Below are 6742 nucleotides of genomic sequence, written 5' to 3' on the forward strand. Positions count from 1 at the left end.
CTCTGCTTTAGCCAGCTTCAGATCACTGAAACATTGGGAGGGTGAGAAGGAAAAGAGCAAAGCCAGGGAAAGGAAAGCTATTCTGAGCACCTTCTAACACTGCTCTTACCTGACGTAGAACAGTAAGTAGGCTTCCTGCTTGAGAACTGTGCTGATGTCACAAGGATTCACAGCCATGTCATCCATCTGGTACCACAGTCCGTCGCTGGCCTGTACAAAAAGGCACCGAGATCTGGAGATGAAGTGCAAGGTTTCTCCACAAAAACACAGGTTCAGAAAGCTGCGGCACTAAGAGGACGCCCCAAACAAATCCAGCCCAACTCCTAAGGAGACCCTCTCCCCCAAAACCTTGGCTGCCAGGAATGCTGCCAGGAAAGTTTGTCTTCCCCAGCACACGTTGCTCCCTGGCTGGGGAGGAAGTTGCTCTTTACCTTTATGTAGCAGAAGTAGTGTCCTGTACCACAGCTGCCACCTGCATGAACCAGGACAGCATACAAGGAGTAGAGGAGAGGTTCCCCAGCTCCCTCAGATGTGTATGGGCGAAGGTCCAAGTACTCGGGGTACTGCACAGCCTACGGCGAAAGCAAGAGGGCTCAGAAACCATCCTGAAATAGTGTGTGAAACAGCCTTCCAAGGGCCAGGGGTTCACAAATACACCTCCGGGGCCCGCGCACGTTTGCTTTTCCCCAAAGCAACATGTCATGGTTTGGGTGGTGGGAAACTGCTCTTGGCCAAAGCAGCTCTGTCGCAGCAGAGCACAGGCTGGTCTTCCCACGGGAAGCCTCATCTCCCCGGAAGGGAACACGGGAAACCCAACATGACCAGCTTGGGAAAGAGCGCACTGCTTCGGGAAATCCGCTCCGGGAAGAGACGGTCGCGCTCCAGCTGCCTACGCACCTTGCAGATCTTCCTGCCGGTGAAAACGTTGTACCTCTTCAGACACAGCGTGAGGACCTTGGGTGCGCGATGGACAGTGAGCCCCTTGGAGGCAGCAGCCATCCTGTTGCAGCTGGAAAGCAAGCACAGAGCCCGGTGCTGAACTGCACCCTCTTGCTGCCAGAAGGCCAGGCTGCCTTCCCTGTCTCACACACCCCTCCGCTCTTTCAAGGCTACTCAGCACCGTGAGGCCATAGGAAGAGAAGCTGCGTCTCACCGTTGTGCATTAAACCCAGGGGAACAGGTCACTTGTGCTCGATGCCGTGCAGCACCTTCCTGCCGGATCTGGCATTAATAATGGCGTTGGCGATCATCTTACCTGGCACATTTAAAGCAGTTTTGGCTATCCAGCCGCTCAGGTTCCACAAAGCCCTCCAGGGCTGCGGCAACAGACGAGGCTGCCTGGAGGAGTGTGAAGGAGAGCGCTGAGCTCTGGGAAACATCCTTGCCCAAACTCTCACGAGCAGTTTATGCCAAAACCCAGCTCGGTGGTGCCGAGGAGAGCCACCGTGAGCCCATGAGCCGTGCCCAGGAGGAGGCAGAATGAGGGTATTTGGCTGAACAGTCCCTCAATTCCCAGGGAATCCCGGGGCCATCAAGAGCCGTGTCTCTGTGGCACCGCTCAGCTCAGCTCCCGACAGTGTGCGGGGTCATCCGTAATGAAACCAGCACAACCCATCAGCCTGGGCTGGGAGCCAGACGGGTGCGGGGGGAGGGCAAAGGGAAGAAGGACGAGAGTACATGGAGGGTGCAGAGAGGACAACGCGTGCTTGTGCAGCTGAAAGGCAGCACCTCCACACAGAGCAGTGCCATGGCCTCCCCAGCAGGACACCATTCGTTCCACCTCCCACCCGCCACCAAGCTCTCCTGGGTTTGCACTAGACACGTTTAAGCCCACTGCGTGGATTGTGGAAAGCTACAGGAGCTGTGGGACGTCTGGAAGCACAGCTACAGAGCCTCTTACTCTGATATCCAAAGGGACATCCAGGAAGGCCTCGTAGGACTCGGAAACGGCTCTGCAGCTCAGGCACATGACTGGAAGGCAAATAAAATGCTCAGCGACAGGGGAAGTCGACTGGCTGTGCCGGCTTATGCTCTTCATGCCGACCACGCCAGTCACAGCATCAGTGGTTTACCCCAGGCAGACAGAAGGGCACCGGCAATCCCAAGGGGAGCAATAGCTGTGGAAAAGTACCTCTGGATCTCAGAGAGCCCCAGAATATTTGATGGATGGTGGTGGTTGATTGAGAAGAGGCGTCCAAGCTGGAAAGCAATGGTAAGGCAGAGGGTTAGTTATCTCCTCCGAGAGTTTTGCTTTGTGTGAAAGCCCTGGTTGTAGGGTTTCCTTGACGGGAGTACATCAAGGAGCTCCAAGGGCTCAGGAACACTGGAAAGGTTGTCTGCTTGTGCTTAGTCGATGTTTCCGTGCAGACAAGCTGTCTGCCTGGCATTGACAGTGCAGAGGAAGAACTCGTGGGTGTCTCCCTGCTCGTCAGTCTGGAAATGCTCTCCTTTTACTAAGGAAGAAGTAGTTAGTTGTTCTCTCCTACAAGAAGGAAAGAAAACCTGTAAAAGCACCAGAAGCGACTTACGATTGAGGACATTGATGATGGCCGTAGGACGGATGGCACCGATTGAGCAACTCAGGACCTTGTTGACGTGCTCTTCCACTGCCCACATCACGCAGGTGTCTTGCTGGAGACCTGAAGAGGGAGGAGGGAAGGAAGAAGCTCCTCAGGTTAGCAAAAGAGCCGCAGGGATGGGAAATCTAATGGTGATCTTGACATTCTAAGTCACCGCTCCTCTCCTCCCAAGGTCCCAACAAGCCCGGGAGAAAACTTTCTTCAGAGGGATGCTGAACTGACCAGAGTTTTCTGTGCCATAAGCAAAGACTCGCAGGAATAGGGACTGAGAGCCGGGGCTAGAAAGAGGTGCCTTTCTGAAGGTGAACACACCTAGATACGACAAGCGGCTTCTAGGCTTGAGTGTTCTAAGAACACCCACTCGGGGGGCCAACAGAGAAGGGCTGCTTTTCTCCTAAATCAAATTCCAGACTCTGGGAACCCTTGGGGCGTGCACAACAGATTGACACGGAGATGTTCATGAAGGCACTCGCATGACTGGCTGTGCTCCCGAGAGAGCAGGTAGTTGCCCAGAGGCGGGGTGTAGGTCAGGCACTGCAGGACGGAGTTGAGGAAGCCTGAGTTGCCCAGGTTGTAGAGTCCCGCTCCAGCGCCCCGTCGTTGCTGCCAGTCCAGGCAAATCTTCTCTGGGGAACAGAGGATCCTTTGTGGCGGAGCCATCCCTTCGCAACGACTGCAGGGAAACGTTTGAAAAGAGATGAAACAAGCAAGCACCTCACGCAGAGGGTAACCCTACGGACGTCAGATCTTCCCAGGAGCAATGTCATCTCTCAAAGTCTGGTTCCTAGTGACAGAGGAGTGAAAAAATGTGTTTTCCTGCAACTAATCGAGAACACGTGGGTAAATCTGTCTGCTATCGGGAAACGCCCCAGAATGCACTCTGGGCGGTCAGCACATCGACAGCCAGGGACAGAGCATCAGCCACGTCCGTTGCCTGTGGGGATTCACAAAGGCCAAGGCTGCTGGTGAAGCCCGTACTCACAGGAGTCGATCCCCATTGCGGCCATCGCTCCTCTCAAGAACAAGGGGGAAAGCTTGGGATGACCAAGGTTGTCGGGACGTGCTCCAGAAAGAGAAGATTGGCACCAATCCTGTCACCTGATGGCAAAGAAATAATTGTAGATCAACAAAATGACTTAGAAAAGCCCCAAAGGTAACCCACAGATCAGCACCCGCCATCAAAAGTGTCTTGGTGGTAGTGGTAACTGCTGCAGAGCTGCAGGCTGGTGGCCCTGCTATCCCTGTCACGGGACTCAAACTGACAGCAGTTCCCAAGGCCCTTTGGAAGACTGCATTGCGTGCCACCTTCTCAGAAGAGGACGTGCTGCTGACCTGTTACCAGCGTTAGCAGCAGAGCCCTCTCCTTGTGCGCAGGAGCAACGAGCTTTCGGCCACGACTTTAATGGCTGCCTTTGCCAGGCTCCTTTTCTGTCTCCCTTCCGACCCATCGGTGAGGGTGGGTGGGCTCCTCGTGACTCCAGGCTGAGCCCAGCCCCTCAGGCCACCCCCCCACTTGCCTCTCCTAGGCTACGGTAAAGAAATCAGAACTAGCAAGTAGGATCCCTACCCACAGCCCACCTCTGGCCGGCCTATGCAGGTGCAATAGCTCAGCCCCAAGCTCAGAAGGCAGAGACCAGGCTGTGCTTCTCTCCCGTACCTACCTACCTACAGTCTGTCCCAAAAGTCAAACCATAATTACCTTTGACAGAGGACGGATGTTGCAGACAAGTGGCCAGAAAACGAGAAATGGCTGGAACAAAGTAGCCGCGCCAGCAGCAAAGGAAGGACCGAGCTACCCCGAAGGCCAGCTCAGCCCGACTGGCTCTCGCTGGGCCGCTTGTCGGGATACCAAGCCCTGGCCAGGGGAGGTCACAATCATGGGGCAAGTGCCGCATCACTGCCCCTTTGGGACACGGGGCTGTGTCACAAGCCGCTGGGCTTCCCCAGGCACCGCAGGCGCCACTGGCCAAGGGCTGTTTGTCTGCCGGCAGAGCTCCCACCTCTGCCCTGGGCCGCCCCAGCTGGTCAAATGGAAACCTGCCCAGGGCCGTGAGCGCGCCTGTCCCCAGCTTTGGCCGGCACAGGCGGGTTGCTGAGGGTTTCTTTTCCACTTGTCCCGGGTCCGGGGCTGTGTCCGTGAGCCTTGTGTAGCAAAGCCCCTGCTCTCTCACAGCGTCATTTCCAACGCCTTTCGTCTACCCCCAAGATACAGCCACGGGCTGACACCGAACAAGCGCTGCCCGAGAAACACCTTCAGCAACGGCACGGGGTTGAGCTTCACTGGCTGCCAGGCCCCTGTCCGGCTGCGCTCTTGCCCTCGAGCTCCCAAACTCCTTCGTGGGCAGCTCTTTGCCACCTTCCCATTTCTCCTGCCTCCAGGGTTTGTTAGCTCTCTGTCAGCCACAGCTTGGCCAGATCCCCGCTCGCGGTGCCTGGAGGCAGTTTTGTTCCTGCCCGGCCTGGCCTGCGTAGCTTTGGGCTGTCCCCGCTCGGGACGTCTGCTCCAACCCCTTGTTCCTGCTCCGCAGGCAGTGAGTCTTGCTCCTGCCCCGACGAGGCAGCTGGTTGCTATTCCTGCCCCACTTGAACTGGCCGGTTTGGCCCCTGCTCCAAACTGAGGTCATCCAGTTTTCCCAGTGTCCACTCGGGGCAGTTGGTTTTCCTCCTGCTCAGCTCAGGGCAGTTCGTTCTGCCCCTGCTCCACCCGGGGAGACTTTCTTCTTTTTATCCCCCGCTGGGGCATCCCGTTTGGCCACAGCCTTGCTCGGGCGCCTTTTGCTCATCGTGTCCCCCTCGGTTCTTCCCCTCCCTTGCTTGGGGAGGCTCCTTTTGCCCCTTCTCCGCACAGGCTGCCTGGATTTACTCCAGCCCTGCTCCGGTGGCTCTTTATGCCCCTGCCCAAATCAGGGTGGCTAGCTTTGCTCCTGCCCCACTTGAGGCACTGAGTTTTGTCCCTGCCCTGCTCCCGCCCTGCTCGGAGTGCCATTTTTTGTCCCAAAAGCCTAATTTTTATGCTCCAGACCCTCCTTTTAGGGTACAAACTCCTCCCTCAGAGAACAAAGCCTCATTTTCTTCATGTCCAAAGCCTCATTTTTAGGGTCCAAAAGGTCAGCTTGACTTGCAAAATCTCACTTTCAGGCTCCAGAGCCTCGTTTTTAGGATCCTGCCAGGCATTTTTAGGGCCCAAGCTGCATTGTGAGTCCAAACCCACATTTGGAGGGTCCAAATCCCTCTTTTAGGGCTCAAAGTCTCAGTTTGAGTTCTGAAAGACGCATTTTTACGGTCCAAACCCTCCTTTTAGTGTACAAGCTTCTCCCTTAGGGCTCAAAGCCTCATTTTCTTCATGTCCAACGCCTCAATTTCAGCACTCAAAGACCCATTTTTAGGCTGGAAAGCCCCATTTGTAGGGCCCACATCCTCCTTTTTAGGCTCCAAGCCTGCCTTTTAGCACCCATAGCCTTTCCCCATCTTCCTCCTCCTCACTCTGAAGCTTTTAACGCCACAGCCCTGCACACAGCAGAGCAGCAGCGCAGCAATCCTTGCTGCACTCCAGAGCTCACCTCAGGAAGAGCCATTTGAATCTCTCCACACTGACTCCCGTCTCTGCTGGATCGCATCAATATTTCGTCACGTGAAACCAGCTGCACCCAGGGCACCTCATCCCGCTGCTTCTCCTGCTTACAAAACAACAGGAGCTGCAAAATGGTGTCAGAATGAACAGTCCCGAGCCATGGGCATTTTTCCCTGTTATCCAGGATATCAGGTGGCCACCAACCATTCCAATACAGAATGAGGGGGGGCCCAGACATACACACACACAGAGCCCTGCAATCAAAAGCTGGTTGGGGACATGGGGAGTGACACACGTGGGACACGGAGGGACAGGAGGGGACAGAGACACAGAAGTGAGTTTATTGCTTAACTCAGCGAGCGCTCGGCTGGGACGGTCACTGTCCAGGCACAAGCACCTTGTGAACAGCTGAATTAATTCTGCGGTTCCTTGCTGCAGGCAGCGTTCAGGCTTTAGGAGCCTTCATCAGTTGCTTCACACCTTGATGTGGACGACTCAAGGCAGCAGAGCACCGTGCTACAACACACCACTGAATTCCGCCTCGGTCCGGACTACAGCTGACCACAGACCCCCCGTTATTGCTGGGTCTCCG

This window comes from Leptosomus discolor, unplaced genomic scaffold (assembly GCF_034619465.1).
Source record: "Leptosomus discolor isolate bLepDis1 unplaced genomic scaffold, bLepDis1.hap2 HAP2_SCAFFOLD_67, whole genome shotgun sequence".
NCBI classification, from domain to species: Eukaryota; Metazoa; Chordata; class Aves; order Leptosomiformes; family Leptosomidae; genus Leptosomus; species Leptosomus discolor.